General features: G+C 27.6%; 1 protein-coding gene across 1 annotated transcript in view; it reads right to left on the reverse strand.

Annotated features, from left to right (window-relative positions):
- LOC114129640 (limbic system-associated membrane protein-like) overlaps positions 1 to 18,226 on the reverse strand; it is a 516,827-nt gene that overhangs the window by 434,220 nt on the left and 64,381 nt on the right. The gene's annotated exons all lie outside the window — the stretch shown is intronic.

Below are 18,226 nucleotides of genomic sequence, written 5' to 3' on the forward strand. Positions count from 1 at the left end.
TAAACGCACATAAAAGTTTTAAATAGATAATTGGTTTTTTTATTTCCATAGAAATCTCGAGAGTTTGAATATATATGCGCATAAGTGCACACCACACGATTTTCACCCTTGATTAGGTTCTCCGAGGGAATTGAAGAGTCCTTTTCGATTTGGGAAAACTTTCTACTCGCAACCTCATTAATTATATCCTTTGGATATGGCTGGTTGCATTTACCATTCTATCTTAAATTAACATGTTAAATTGAACTAATATTTAAACAGCCAAACATTTGTTGAAAGTACTATTATCGTTGATTTGTTGATTAAAATATATTATTGTCCTATATAGTAATTTCTGCCTTGTTTAAATATTTCTTAGACATTTCAACAATTTTTCAGTAACTGGTGGTGGCAATATAAGTAATCGTCTATCTTACAAATTATAATTAATATTTATTGTGATAAATAAAACAAGTGAATTTTTAATTTTGGAAAAAATACTGATACAAAAATTGATCTGAGCCACTGTCAAGCTATCTGAAAACAATAATTAATCATCATATTCAAGATAATTCTATGAAAGTACCTGTAGATCGATTTACTTTATAGTCTCAAGCTATTAAGCATTTTTAATGGAAAATCGTAAGTCAACATTTTCGAAAATTTATAAATAACATCAGAGCATAACTTTAGGTTATTCACAGTTAAAACTATAAACCTTTGTAAAAAATATTCAAAATTTACTAAATTCATTTTATTCTTTGATTAATAATTTGTCGTCAAAAGTAGAAAAAATTATCAATTTGCAGAAATTAATTAATTATTTAAATATATATTGATAAAAAATTGTTAGGTATATAGGTTATACCTATATCAAAAACAATCATAATAAATATATAATGTTAAATTGGCTAATAAAAATCTGAAAATCTTTGATTTGTTAAACATTGAAAGTATTGACGTTCTTGAGTGATTAATTTTTAATGTTTATAATAAATAATTCAGTAAAAATATTGGTGCACGCTATTTAAAACCAAGGGTTTTTAAAAAATAACTTTATTCCGAGAATATTGGTTACACGCACATATTATACTCAATATTCTACTTCAATATACTTTTAATGTGAAATTCAACAGTTTGCGGATAGTAAAAAATAACAATACTAAAAAGTACTCGGTAGGTGTTTATACTTTGTAAACACCATGTACCTATGTTATGTGCAGTCAAAAACAGTTGTTTTGAGTTATTAAATTAGTTATATTACACGTGTAAGTGTGTAACACGCTGAATCAGTTAATTTGTACCAATGGATTAAAAAATAATTAAAACGAAAATACGGCTATCGAGTAGGGATATAGGAAGAGCCGCGTCGACGTGCTACAAAAAAATAACATAGTAATCGTCATGTTCGCAGACATACGAGAGTCCAAATGATAGCTATTTATTGTATGCAGTGTTTAAATGTGGGTGGGGTGATTCAAAGACGAATATAATTACATGATAAGTAATAACATATTAAAATCGTTTCTCGATTTTTGTATTATTTAATAATATATAAGTAATAACATATTATTATACTTGTTTCTCGATTTTTGGTGATATGTACCTATGAATCGAAAATTTAAAATTAAACTATTGCACTCTGCATATTATTTAACGCTAAATCTACAACATACAAATATACAATATATTCAATTTTATACAATTTAAAAAGATATCTTCTAATAAATTTTCTGGCGTACTAATAATGAAAAAAAAAATTATAAACATAATGATGAATAGCAACAACATGACTGTTCATATGGTTTATATAATATCAAACACTGAACACTGCAAGTTGCACTGAAATTAAAAATTTTATTCTAGAATCATAATATAAACTATAGAGCTTATGGTAATTAAATAATACTATTTTTATTATTATTATTTTACCTAGTTAATATTCGTACATAGGTATATTATAAATTGTTAGTTGTTACAATAATTCGGCAAATCGATTTGACTTATTTATTTTTATTTTTTAAAAAACTTTATAATAACGGAGTTTTGAGTATAGTTGTTTTGTTCAAAAAACATTATCTCTGATCACTGTCAAGGTCTGGTATTGGAATAAAATATAAAATAGGTGTACATGACGTATAGAACTCTGAATGATGTGGATATAGGTATATTACACCACCCGACAACTACTGCTGCAGGGTAGACCTGTCATAAATAGTTTATAAGTGTAATGCAAATGATAAACGTGAGTGTATATCATTGCTGTATATGTAACACGCCTATATGGCTACATAATAAAACTATATACATATGTGCCTAAAAGTATATGCAGTCTAAAAAGTTGTCTGTCAACGATGATTTCTCCAATGCGCATTCAGAACTAGAGAAGTTATAATAATATTGTTATGAAACTCAATCTCGGCCGATAAAACGTTTGAACAAAAAATACCTAACCTAACCTCGTGAAAAAATCATGATATGATACTAACCGTGCACTTGACAGAATGGTGATTGATGAAAACGATAACGATTGTGTGTGGGTGAAAACGGTCATGATTACATTTTATTAATATAATTATCGTGCAAATGTGATACCTAAGTTAAGTTTTATTTGAAAAACAACTATTCCAAGTGGAGTACATTATTATTGTTATAAAAGTTGTACAGGGTTTGCTTAAAATTACATGGTATAAACTATTATTATACTCTTATCAAAGTAATACTAACATATATGATAAATATATATTTAATATATATATATACTAATCAAGATTTTAACCGCATTCGTATGTATAATATTATAAAGAACAAATATGAGTTATCTTGTATTAAAATGTGAAGTCCCAAAAGGCAAAGATACAAATACGTTTTGTTAATACATATACCTACCTATGTAGTTAACAATAAATCAAAACAAATTTTCTGTACTTCAAACTTAAAACCATACAATATAAAGCGTATAATTTTTGAAAATTGTTTATATATCTATTGTAAAATTATTTAAAATGACTTTGTACTGAATGTTGGAAGTTCTTGTAATTTAGATTGTCAAATTAATATAAACAAAATTAAATGGAAGTAATATTAAACTATCTATATCTCACTCCCCTCACCCCGAATATAACCAATATGGTTTAAACATTATGTAACATCAATTTTTCTATTCATCTTAAAGCAATAGAAAATGTAATTTCGTTACGACAATTTTAAAATCTAGTAGTCTCTCCAATGTTACCAAATAAAGACCAATATCAATTCAATCCCATACCCCTCAACTATCTGAATTATAGCGTTTTAAGTATTTCTGCTTTTTTTGTTGATAATATTATTTTGGAAAATCAGCGTGAACCTAACCTTGGCAGCTTTATTGCGATATTCAATTCAGTGTTTAATTATTTTATTTTTGATGCATTTCAATATCATTCGCAAACAAAAATAATATGGTAGTGTTATACAAAATTCTCGTAAACACTTCCTTGAGCATTTTCAGCAATGGTTTTTCAAGTTTCCAGGATCTTGACTAAATATCTTTTATGCACAGCTTGACTGTAATCCAGTAACTGCACAACTAGGATTAGGATACTTGGCTTAACGCAGACGGGTGTACTCGATACCAAGTTTTTAAATAATCTCTTTTATCTGGTAAAATCAATTCACTTACTATTCTGTCTTTAATACATTTTAATGTTGTTTTTCAACGGTCACTCAGTTATCGTGTACCGTTTTTTATACCAAAATCCGCCTAGTTTAATAATATTATTATGGCATCAATTTGGTAAAAATAAGTGATATTTCGTAGAGTTCAATAAATGGTTCTATTTAGTGTAAAAAAAAATATGACTCGTAGCTGTTCGCTGAAAGGAGTATTAAAAAATGTAATTTTATTCAACCGAAAAACGTGGTGAAATTAAAAGCCACTTCTTTTTTAACACTTCAAGTCTGCGCTTTTAATCACAAGAACTTCTATTACTTTATATCATTTGAGGAAAAAAAGGTATTTGGTAATAAATATCGAAATAAAATAAGTAAATACTTAATTGAAAAAATGAACGTATTAAAATTAATTACTGAGTGTATAATTAATAAGGCGATAGATCACAATGATAGTGATTAATTTGACTTGGCATAATAATTTATTAGGTATTTACTTAATTATTGTGTTTCATTAATCAATCGCAAAATCAACTGCGCGCACGATATATATTATTATTCTAGCTTACATAATAATAATAATAATATGTTAATATCAATTGTAAACTATTTCGTTTCACGGTATACCACTGTATCTACTCGTACTCGATTCTGCAAGTGCATATTTTTAACATATATTACAATATTTCAAGCTAATCTAATTGCTCGTGCCAAAATCTCACATAGTTAATTCTTGCTAATGTATTTTACCCTGGTTACAAGTTTGGCGTGAACAAATTCAAATACAAGACGGATATATACGCACGTCGCACACATTTACGTAGTACATTATATGTATAAAATATGTTCAGTTTTATACGAGTGTTCAAGTGTATGCGGTCTAGGCTTAATTCCTTGACCCTTTTTTTATTTGCATGCGTCTACGATTATTATATTATAATCGTCAAACTTCAATAAAGGCTAATAATAAAAAGAAAATACCTACTACTTCACCTTACTATCATGAATCGTAATAAAAACATTAAAAACTCAATAATATTATTTTTTTGGATAATCGCCAATTTAAGAAATGTCTTTTTAATGTTTGTCGCTATACTGTTCGCGAATCAGTTATGTCATACAAATATATAAAATAGTATTAGTTATATTATTAGAGACCATGGTTATTATTTTTAATTTTATGCAAACAACATACGAGTTTTGTTATTAACAATTGACCGATTTTAAGAGTACCTATATAAATATATAGGGACGACCAAATGTTTTTATGTGAATAACAAAATAATAAATAGTGAAACAAAACATTGATATTAATGATTTTCATGGTTTAATTTTCATTTGGATTGCGAGAGAGATACGTTATGCATTATATATTATATTTCAAAGATGAACCAATATGTGCGCTATGACATTAAAACCGTAACATTTTGGGACTACACCATAAAGTAGTTGAGTGTGATCCATTATTATATTATTCTTAAAGAGATAAAAAAAAAATCATAGAGGATAATCCCTAGAAATATAACAGTCGTATTTATATATTATATAAAATGTATTCACTATTCACTAAAAAATCGATCAATGATAAAATTGATTGTTTTTTTTTAATTTATAATTTTACAAAATAATATTATGTCTCTAAATAAAAATATACAGAGAAAAGTGTAAATTTAGACTTAACTTTTATTATTCAAATTATTTTAAGCTATATTTATCTACACTTGTCAGGGTTTGTAAATTATTCTACGAAATAAAAATAAATATATTTACATATATGCACGAGCATATAAATTCTGGTCTTTTTAATATAACAATAATAATATGTACTGCACTTTTACCGCAGTGAAATAAATACAAATTTGTAGAGCGAAGAATTTTGCATTTTAATCGCCCGTCCCCGCCGTAAAACCGGCTAAATAATATATTATATTAGGTATACGTGATACTAGCTTCGTGCCGCGCGTTCTCCGCGGCGGGCAAACGTCCTGCAGAACACTGCAGCAGCAGTTCAGGTTTCGCGGAACACCGACAGGAATTTAAAATGGCGAACGTTACACACCCGACAATCGTAATGACACCCAAAAGATATTAGGATGGAGAGACCGCAGGTCATCAGGTGGGTATTACGCGTATACGTATATGTGCGTCGGCCCCCGGAGAGTGAGAGTGATAGAGAGAGAGTGAGCTGCTGTTGAACTCGCGTTTTTGTTCGACGGCAGGGCTGCGATTTCTTTGCACCGCTGTCAGTCGGACTTGGCCATTGTCCAGTGTCCAGCGAACCCTTTTTGGGGTTTTCTAGTCCGGACACATCGGCTTTCCCGGGGGGATAAGATAAGGAATGGTCGATAAACGGTTCCCGATATTATAATGTCTATGCGCTCGCACACACACGATCGCATTAGCTTTGCTACGTGTACGTATTTGTGCGCGTATATGTGTTGGTATGTATGTACATAAACGCAGACGAGGGTCGTTTTATTTTCCGTAAAAACGTCTACTCGGTTCTCTTGTTTCGGTTCCGAAACTCTTGACACCGTATCGGACGTATACGGTGTGGATACCGAGCGATGTATTTTAAGACACTCGTTATCTCAAAACCTATTTGTTAACGTTTTTGGAAAAAAATTGTTTACATGATTTCAAGTGTTGTTAATTTGCTTTAAATTTTTAACTTAAAAACCGTTAGAATTATATAAAAATCGAACTTTAGACGAGTAGTTTATTAATTATAAGTATTTAAATTTTAAAATGTAGTTAGAAATAGAGTGCAACGCTCCTATCACCAATATATTGGTTCACAATTCTGTTTATCCAAACTTAAAAAAAAAACTATATATACATATATAGGCAACTAATAAACTATAGGTGTTTGACTGAAATTTGATTTTTTTAGATCGAAATAATCAAAATAATATTCTGTTTGGGAACAAGGAAAAAACGTATAATATATCGTCCTTTAAAAGACCGAAAAACTTAAAATATTATGATAACGATAAAATATAGTAACAAATATAATTGAAAAAGACGTAGCTTCGAAATTGTTGTTTTATAAATAGATTAAAATAATGTAAAAAAAATATATTCAAAACTTTGATGTTTTTTGAAATAATAAATGAGTATCTTAAGTTAAAATCGTTAAATGGATCGCAAATAGGTATAATTATAATTAGGTTCTGCAACTGCAGTTGGAGAATGAAAAATGTGAAACGCATGTATAAAATAAAAAATATAATTGTCGAAACGCAGCACCTAGATTTATGTGCGATGCTTGCGTTAGTAAAAACTCGACTTAATGAAATGATAAAATATTATTAACTTTTTGAAATAAAATGGGGTACATAGAATAATAAACCATATTATTATTATACAAGGAAAATGCTGGTGTACATTTACGGGCTTCTACCAGTTTAACGTCTTGTAGTTCGTATCCAATATTTTCATATTATATTAAAATTAAAAATAGATTTATCGTAGGTATGACTTATAAAATACATAATAGTCAAAGAAGTGATTTTTTGGAAATTGTAAATTAATTTTTTTATGGACCTCTACGTATACATTTTTTTTTTTTTTGGCGATGTCGAAAATAGAAATATAGAATAACTAACAACGTATATAATTATTTAATTAACAATAAGTAAATGAAAGCGTGTGGGTCGTAAACCATAGGTGAATATTGTAAAAAATATACACGTGTAAGACTTTTAAAAATTATTCTTGGTAGTAGCAGTACAATATCTCCTACCAACCAACAGTTGTAGGTATGATGTATAATATACCTATTAATATATATTATTATGTTTGACTGAAAGGTTGAAGTAGGTATATTATACTATTTCAAATAATAGTAAGTATAAATAAATTTTAACCTGCACTTGTAAGTTATAACGGGGACTCAGAAACGTTAAATGTTTTCCTGGGAAAGTGTTGATTATTATTTTTATTATTGTGATGAATAATAGAACAAAAAAAAACTGTTAACGTTAACGATTTCCATGACGTCCGTAGTGTATATAGTATAATAATATTATGTTATACCTACTACCTACTTGTATATTGCTACACTCACAGGCTGCAATTAAGGGTATTATCAAAGAACATATTTTAAATATTTAATTTATTTAAAAGTATAAGCTTTAATAACAGTGACGTCGTATTCGATTTAACCGAAAATGTTTGAATACGCAATTGCAATATGTGTTTAGAAAATTAAATAATTTTTCTAAGAAAAAAGCTATTTTAAATGCAGCGTGCCCACGTTTCATTTAACTATATTCTATGGCAGTTTTACAGACGATTTTACTACGTATGCCATTAAAATACGACTATTTATTCAACACCGAGACTTTTGTGCACTATAGATAGTTAAAGTATAATCGATTTTAATCTTCTAAAAGTACCCGGTCTTGTCAATCACTATATGCATTATTCAAAATCGAAACTATTTATAGTGTACCGTGTACGGAGAAATGCTGTTTAATAATTATGGTTGCCGAGTGAGTGTCCATCGTTACACAACAAAGCCATACGGAGAAATCAAATAACTTTACAAGGAACAGGTTAGTGTTTAATACTGATAATATAAAACTTATTAGTTTGGTTTTTTTTTTATAAATCATACTAAGAACATTTAAATTTTAAAATAAATTTAATATTATTCAATATTTATAGTAAATAATAGGATTTTTAGGATTTTTTAAACAAATATTTTTTATACATATGCAATGTTTTTGGAAAAGAAATATCTCAACTTACTTAATTGACTATTGAGAAAATAGTAATAATAATATAAATTTAATAAAACTTAAAATATCCTTAGAAAATATACATAGGAATCGAATAGTTTTTTTTTTGCTCCAATGTAATTATTTAATATTGAATTCAAATTTAAAACATCCATCATAGAGACATGCTCAATGACAAGGTATACCCAAATTTACTGCATAGCAAAACCGAGTTCTCTAGTTTTTTATAAGGAAAAAATTTAAATCTATTACTTGAAATAATTAATATGTTATAAGTTATAACAGTATAATGGATAAAGTTATAAACATTTATTTTTTTCTGTTATAATTGTTAATTAATTCATGGTTATAAATACGGTTGTAAATCTTCTTAAATACCATCGGCATCATATTATGTCACAATAATATATGTCTAATATATGTCATAGACCACACTAAAGAAAAAAATAGTGATTTTAGCTATGTATAACAAATTTGTATGCTACAATAAATTTCGATCCGATAAAGGATACCTATAATAATATAGATATATATATATTACTGTAGATGATATCGTAACCAATAACAATATTATGATTGTGTGACGTATTATAATGAACGCATTTAATGATAGTTCATAAAAAATTATGGCGTTGTTAAATGTATTGGCCACTCAGTTATTATATCTTATATATAACAATTAATGAATTATGTGCTCTCATGATCAGTAAACACAATCGAGAACCTAACCGTCCTAACCTAAATCTTAATATAAGTTATTATTGTTTTTTTCTGTTTTATAGACTCGATCAAAGTGCTGCTCATATTATGAAAAAATTATTTTCTCATTTAGGAATTTAAACAATATATATAACAACTAAAAACTATAAAACAAACTTATATTGAAAACCTAAATTCTCTCAATGGTCATAAAGTCTATGACATATACCTACCATATATAGTAGAGTATTTTTATAAATGTATGTCTTGCAGGTATTCAGAAATTTATCTCAACTTCATTCCTTAGACCCCATTTATCTCTTTATTGAAGTTATAAAACTATACTTAGTACACTAGGATTATGAATTAAAAAATATCTCAATATGAAATAGCTTTCCACCATAGTAGGTTTCTTGTTGCGGTAATATCATCATACTATAATATTATAGTTAGTGATTTTATGGTTCATCACGATATGTGCTAAATACGACGAGGACCGAGTAGTATCCAATATTACAATAGGTATCCAATTTATATTTTTATAAAACCATTTTCAAAGAGTATTATACTTTATCAATAAATTTTAATAACTGGGAAACTATTCATTTGAATTTTAAGTTAAGTTTATCAACATTTTTTCCAACATTTTCAATTATCCGCCAAATAATTTACTACATTAGAAAAGGGAAGGTTGTCGTTAGAAAAACAAAAGTTTGTATCTCCATAGTAAGTGAATTCCTGTATAGTACAAAAAAAAAATTCAATAATAATTGGAAAATATTGTTTTTAAGAATATTTAAAAATTCCAAAATTCCAAATGTGAATAAAGGTATTATTAAAGGAAAAAATGGCGGTGAGCATCTAGTGAATTACCCTGAATGTATAATATATGTCAATACTCAGAAAAATTCTGATAGTGAGATTTATTTATGTAGAAAGTCGTATTTATTTTAAATGCTTTTTTGTAAATGATATATAACATACGAGTCATTAAAAAAAGAAAAGAAATACATTGGCACAGTATTTTTTTTATGTCATAGTCATAAACCTATCGAAGATTATTGACTGCTGTGTATTATTATAATATGTTTGCTACTGTTGAATATTTTTTTACAGTTTAATTTTGAGAAACGAAACTTTTCCAATCGTCGTTCGGATAAATATTACTACTACCAACTACAAAAATGGTTCAACTATAGTAATTTAATTTTTCCAATATCGTTGCATTCACGACGATAAATTATTGAGTAAAGTTTTCTTTTTTTATACTATTTAATTATTTTTTGACATTTTTGCGTTATTATATGTTTATACACTATATTTGTCGATAAAATATTCGTCGCGGGAGAACTTAAAATAAAAAATAATAAGTAAACGAGAAAACAAGTACAAGTTGATAAAAAAAAATAAAAGTAAAATAATAAATATATTTTGGCACACATGAAAAAATTTTAATAGAATCGAATCTCTAACACAAATTGATTTATTGTTGTTGTATTTTTTGGTTTTATTGTTTTGCATATAGTGCGTCGATTTTTGGTAATATTTGTTCAAGTCTTATTTCGCCGGTGATTACGATAGTACGATGAAAGACGTTTAATCGAAAATCGTCGTGTATCGGACGATTGTGAGACAGACTTCACGGATTAATCGGACGGCCGTTTTTAGAAGACGGATGATCGATTACCAACGAAAAATACTATGGTTGTCAGCTACGAGTGTACCGTAAACAACGATATGGACAGCGGTTGCGTTAGCCGTGCTTACCGCGGTTTCCAGTGTATACATACGCGTAGGACGGCTCTATACGTAGAACCTCACTGCGGAATTTGCGAACGGACTACCTATATGGGGAAATCCCGTGAGGTTACCTGCAAGAACCCACACTATCCAACTGCGTACCATACTACAATGTTCGTGGAGAGCGGTTAACCACGATATTTCCCGTCGGCCATTTTATTCTTATAAAACAGTCTTCGTGATCGCTGTTTATTGCACGTCATTCGTTTTCGTTGCAAACCGAAATTTACACAGTTTTTATGTATTATTTTTCGCATAATATGTGATCTAGTGCGTGTACGCGTTTTTGCATCGACGTTTACGAGTGCGTTTTAATAAAGTAATATAGTGTTGTACTGTACGTCTTTTATTATAAAATATTATCAATATCAAGATATTTTATTACATAATTATAATAATTAAAGGGAGTACTTAATTTTAATTTTTAATTTATAACTTGTTATAACAATATTTAAACAAACGTCAACATTTCAAAAATAGTATTTATTGATTATTCCGGGAAAATATAGAACCACTAGTAAGTAGTAGTTTTAAGTATCGAACATAATCATATGTGGTATGTGCACAAATAGTTTATTATACATTTTTGATATACATTCTCAGACGGCGTGCGACGGATCAATTATTTAAATATTTAAATAATAAGTCCGTGTGGTATATAAGGTTTTTTTTTTAATTAGCGGTACCTAATGATTTATACAATTAGGTACATTTCTAGAACATGATATACGTATATTATGATAATGTTTTTATTTGTGATAAATGTTAAGGACATTATTATTATGTGTTAAAAATGTGTTGTAGATACAAGTTTGTTATTTTATATTTTAAGTACCTGTATGCATTAATGCTTATTTTAACAAATAGATTAACACTTTTCATTTTCTAAAACTTCATTAGAGAATATCAGATTTTTAATGACGTCTGAAATTTAAACTATCATTATATTTTTCTTATTGAGTATCTATACCGATTGATATATTATTTATTATTATAAACATTTTAAATATTAATTAATATGTTGGTATTATGTGTGCTACGAAACCGTTTTAATTTAAAATAACTGAAAATTATAGTGGGATTTTTTCCTAAACGCAATAGTAAACTAAAAAAATTTAAATCATATTAAAATTGTCGATAATATTTAAAACGTCCAATTTAATCACATCACTACAATAGACTGGATAGAATACTCCCGCGGGGCTTTGGGTCAGGCATGTCTATAATGGTATACGCGGTACGCGAATGGTACCTATACGTTTACTGTGATATCATATATACATATAGCTACACTATACAGGCAGGTACACCGTACTTATACGTTAGATCGTGGGAGGGTGGGGATGACCGACGTCGTATGTTAGGAACGAGAACGTCGGCGACGAGAGATTGGAACGAATATTTCACTTTAGGTACACACCGCCGCGCCCAACCTCCCACCGCGCGCCACTAGACTCGAGATTAATGAGCGGCCATTGTATATACAGTACCTCTGCCGCCACTGCTTGTTTTTCTCGTGCCGACCGGATTCTCGCCGTTAGCTTTTCCTCCGTTGTTCTCCCACTCGTCCTTAAACCCACCCACCCACCATCAACACCACCTCTTCATCATTATCATCTCGTCTACGTCTCTCACTCCACATACAATCACTTAGCCGTCCTCTATGTATATAATATTATTATACATGTAAAATGTGAGGCTGCTCATTGGTGCTATACTGCTATACTGATTCACCGACGAAGACCCCCCTTTTTTTCTTAAATAATGGAACTATTCAAAATATGATTTTTGTAATTTATTAATACATTTGAAGACTATGTTTTTGAATAATTGAGATTTTTTTTACCAGTTAAGGATGATTCTGTAGTACTTAATACAAACTTCTGTTTTACAAATAGGAACTCTACTTTTTCTTCTGTAAATTGTTGAGCAGATATTATTTTTAAATATTTCGATGTATCTGAATAAAAATGTGTGGTTTCCTAAGTATGAAACTTTAAGTATAACGGATCCGTGTCTATATTTTCTAGGCGCCAACAATATGTATAATTTATATATTATTTGAATACGATAGTAGACAGACAAAACTGTTGGTTATCTGAAAAATAATAAAGCTATAATACTTATATATTTATTAACTTAACTAATTTTTCTTGACAGATACCATTAAATAAACAGTTAAGGTATCCTTGGGGAATTATTACTCTATATATTAATTCGTCGGTAGTGGTGGTGTCGACTATCCATAAACTTGCCGGAGGTAGCGATTTATTAATTTGCTAAATAATACGGCTGAAAAATTCACCTAACCGCGAGTCCACTTTAAGCAGTAGGTACCTATAAATTATTTGTAATATATTTTGTTATTTTGTTATTATATACTGCAATTAGACTTTAAATTATCCATGAATTTATTCATTCACCTTATAAACGCTACCGCTTAAAAAAACACTGAAAATTTAAAAAATCAAAAAAAAAAAATAGTGATTTGAAAAATACAACTCCAAAAAGTCGGCAAGTGAGTACCGCTCTGCTGTACATTAGGTGCTGTATGGATCATTATTATATATTATAGGAGTGTTAAATTTGAATCCAATGATAGTTATCATTGTATACGAAAAACGATTCTGAACGAAGATGATTTGTCAGCCTAGGATATAATTTCTAGTGGTTGGTGAAAAAGGTGGTTTAAAAAAACCAGCTTATATTAAAAAATATTTTGAAAATTAAATCACGTAAAGAAAACGCGAATCTTAATAACTGGTAAAATTTTCAAGTATCTACGACTTATACTTTTTGAATAATAACAAATATTTAAAATCGTTTGAGGATAAATCGTTATCATTACGCTATTTCGTTAAAATTTAAAATTCAAACGCACTTAAAATTTTTCCTATAATGATGCTTCGAGTTTTCTCTATAGATACTTGAAGGTAAACTTATGGAAAACTTAGTGTTGTATTTTTAATCCTTAGTTATAAACACAAAAAATTTTATGATTTTTCAACTTCAAATATTTCGCAAATATTCATAATTTTGACGAATTTTCGTCAAAATTAGAACTTCAAATGCTAATAAAAAAAAATTGTGCTTATGTATTATTATAATTTTTTAATCACTATAAGAATAACATATGAGGAACTTTGTATTAAATTTTCAAGTATTTTGATAGGGCCAAAAAAATTTTATCGACACTTCAAAAATATTTTTTCAGAAAAATTGAAAATTTCAGTTGTCTATAAATAGCTCAAAAAAAGTCAAAATATTTTGAAATTTAAATCACGTAAAGAAAACGCGAATCTTAATAACTGGTAAAATTTTCAAGTATCTACGACTTATACTTTTTGAATAATAACAAATATCAAAAATCGTTTGAGGCTAAACTGTTATTTAACGCGGTTTTTGTAAAAATTTAAATTTCAAACACTCATAAAAATTTTTTGCCTGAATCCGGTAGAGTTTTTTTTACAGATATTTGAAGAAAAATGTATGGAGAACCTTGTACCAAATTTTCAAAACTTAGTTATAAAAGAAAAAAATTTTATGATTTTTCAACTTCAAAATTTCTTGCAAATTTTCGCGTTTTCGACAGATTTCGTAAAAATTTGAACTAAAAACGCTTATAAAAAAAAATTGTGACTAACGATTTTTAATTTTTTTTAGCTACATTAAAAACAACTCATAAGGAACCTTGTATTAAATTTTCAAAACTTTTTGGTCATCCAAAAATTTTATCGACACTTTAAAAAAAAATTTTCAAAAAAATCGAAAATTTCAGTAGTCTATAAATAACTCAAAAAAAGTCAAAATTTTTTGAAAATTTAACTATATACGGATACCACTGACATTAACATTTGGTGAAAATTTCAAGTATTTTCAGTGATTAGTTTTTGAATTACAACCATAAAAAAAAATCGATTTGGTCGAAAACTGGTTTTGCGTAAAAATTGCCGTTTTTCCGTCATTTTTTTTTTGTTTTTCTCGATTTTTTTGAAAACTGTTGGAAAATGTTAACTTTTTACCTCTATAATGCACCAAGGATATTCACTTTTACATCGGAAACCACCCCCATTGTTTGAAATTGGAGCATTATTTCGACTAGTTATGCTGTACACAGACACAAAAAAAAAAAAAAAAAAAAAAAAAAAACAAAAACAAAAAAAAAAGTCGGCAAGTGGGTACCGCTCTGCTGTACATTAGGGGGTGGGGTGGACCTCGGACTAGGGTAGATTAAATTTGAATGCAATGATAAGTATCATTGTATACGAAAAACGATTCTGAACGGAGATGATTTGTCAGTCTATAATATATTATAATTAAATATTGTCATATATTCTATTTTGAAACAAATATTCCGATTTCATAAAAATTTAAAACTCAAACGCTCAAAACATTTTTCCTATAATGACTCTTAAAATTTTCTGTATAGCTTTTTGAAGCAAAACTTATGGAAAACTTAGTGTTGAATTTTTTAACGTTAGATATAAATACAAACATTTTTATGAATTATACCTACAAAATAATTTGAAAGTATTCATAAATTTGACGAATTTTCGTCAAAATTTGAACTTCAAATGCTAATAAAAAAAATTGTGCCTATGTATTCTTATAATTTTTTAATCACTATAATAATAACTTATGAGGAACTTTGCATTAAATTTTCAAGTATTTTGATAGGGCCAAAAAGATTTTATCGACACATAAAAAAACAATTTTCAGAAAAATTGAAAATATCAGTTGTCTATAAATAGCTCAAAAAAAGTCAAAATATTTTGAAAATTATATCACGTAAAAAAAACGAGAATCTTAATAACTGGTAAAATTTTCAAGTATCTACGACTTATACTTTTTGAATATTAACAAATATTTAAAATCGTTTGAGGATAAATCGTTATCGTTACGCGATTTCGTTAAAATTTAAAATTCAAACGCACTTAAAATTTTTCCTATAATGATGCTTCGAGTTTTCTCTATAGCTACTTGAATGAAAACTTATGGAAAACTTAGTGTTGTATTTTTAATCCTTAGTTATAAACACAAAAAATTTTATGATTTTTCAACTTCAAATAATTTGCAAATATTCATGCTTTTGACGAATTTTTGTAAATATTTGAACTTCAAATGCTAATAAAAAAAATTGTGCCTATGTATTCTTATAATTTTTTAATCACTATAATAATAACTTATGAGGAACTTTGCATTAAATTTTCAAGTATTTTGATAGGGCCAAAAAGATTTTATCGACACATAAAAAAACAATTTTCAGAAAAATTGAAAATATCAGTTGTCTATAAATAGCTCAAAAAAAGTCAAAATACTTTGAAAATTATATCACGTAAAAAAAACGAGAATATTAATAACTGGTAAAATTTTCAAGTATCTACGACTTATACTTTTTGAATATTAACAAATATTTAAAATCGTTTGAGGATAAATCGTTATCGTTACGCTATTTCGTTAAAATTTAAAATTCAAACGCACTTAAAATTTTTCCTATAATGATGCTTCGAGTTTTCTCTATAGATACTTGAAGGTAAACTTATGGAAAACTTAGTGTTGTATTTTTAATCCTTAGTTATAAACACAAAAAATTTTATGATTTTTCAACTTCAAATAATTTGCAAATATTCATAATTTTGACAAATTTTCGTCAAAATTTGAACTTCAAATGCTAATAAAAAAAATTGTGCCTATGTATTCTTATATTTTTTAATCACTATAAGAATCATATATGAGGAACTTTGTATAAAATTTTCAAGTATTTTGATAGGGCCAAAAAAATTTTATCGACCCTTCAAAAAAAATTTTTCAGAAAAATTGAAAATTTCAGTTGTCTATAAATAGCTCAAAAAAACTCAAAATATTTTGAAAATTAAATCAAGTAAATAAAATGCCAATCTAAATAACTGGTAAAATTTTCAAGTATCTACGACTTATACTTTTTGAATTATAACAAATATCAAAAATCGTTTGAGGCTAAACCGTTATTTAACGCGGTTTTGTAAAAATTTAAATTTCAAACACTCATAAAAACTTTTTGTCTGAATCCGGTAGAGTTTTTTTTACAGATATTTGTAGAAAAATTTATGGAGAACCTTGTACCAGATTTTCAAAACTTAGTTATAAAAGAAAAAAATTTTATGATTTTTCAACTTCAAAATTACTTGCAAATTTTCGCGTTTTCGACAGATTTCGTAAAAATTTGAACTATAAACGCTTATAAAAAAAAATTGTGACTAACGATTTTTAATTTTTTTTAACTACATTAAAAACAACTCATAAGGAACCTTGTATTAAATTTTCAAAACTTTTTGGTCATCCAAAAATTTTTTATCGATACTTTAAAAAAAATTTCTCAAAAAAATCGAAAATTTCAGTGGTCTATAAATAACTCAAAAAAAGTCAAAATTTTTTGAAAATTTAACTATATACGGATACCACTGACATTAACATTTGGTGAAAATTTCAAGTATTTTCAGTGATTAGTTTTTGAATTACAACCATAAAAAAAAATCGATTTGGTCGAAAACTGGTTTTGCGTAAAAATTGCCGTTTTTCCGTCATTTTTTTTTGGTTTTTCCTGGCGCTTTTGAAAACTATTGGAAATTTTTTACTTTTGACCCCCCAAAGTACAAACTACATTCACTTTCCTATCCGAAACAGGGTCCACTTTTTAAAATCGGAGCACTTTTACTGCTCCAAAACGTGGTGACAGACACAAAAAAAAAAAAAAAAAAAAAAAAAAAAAAAAAAAAAAAAAAAAACACACATCATTGTAAAATCAATACATTCATCACTTCGTTCAGAATCTAAAAATAATAATAATAAAATAAAAAAATCACACGTGCAGGCTACAATTAATATTCGATTCACAACCAGATTACCAGAAACCACTATTAAACAAATTAAAATTTAAAAAGTAAACAAACCTTGACGAAATGAGAGGTATTATAGGTTATTATATTAAATATAATATAATATTATAAGTCTATGAATATACTCCGGAATATACCATTACAATTAACTAAATATTTTGATTTTTGATAATCACAATGTAGGTACACTATAAAAATAATTTGAGCATAGCGACTGTCAGTGAAATATTCAAATATCACGTACCTATAGGCTATAACATAGAGTAATACTACTACTATATAATAATAGTACTCTATGACCTACCTATAATGTATAAACTTACTATAAATGTATAATAATATAACATTATTTTCGAAAATTTTAAATTACATATTGGTACCACTGTATAGATTATAATGTTCAAACCACGAATTAAAATAATATACTGGATACCCAACGAGAGGTGATAAGGAGCTCCCAAAGTGACTTTTCATGTA

Source organism: Aphis gossypii, chromosome X, assembly GCF_020184175.1.
Source record: "Aphis gossypii isolate Hap1 chromosome X, ASM2018417v2, whole genome shotgun sequence".
In the NCBI taxonomy this organism is placed as follows: Eukaryota; Metazoa; Arthropoda; class Insecta; order Hemiptera; family Aphididae; genus Aphis; species Aphis gossypii.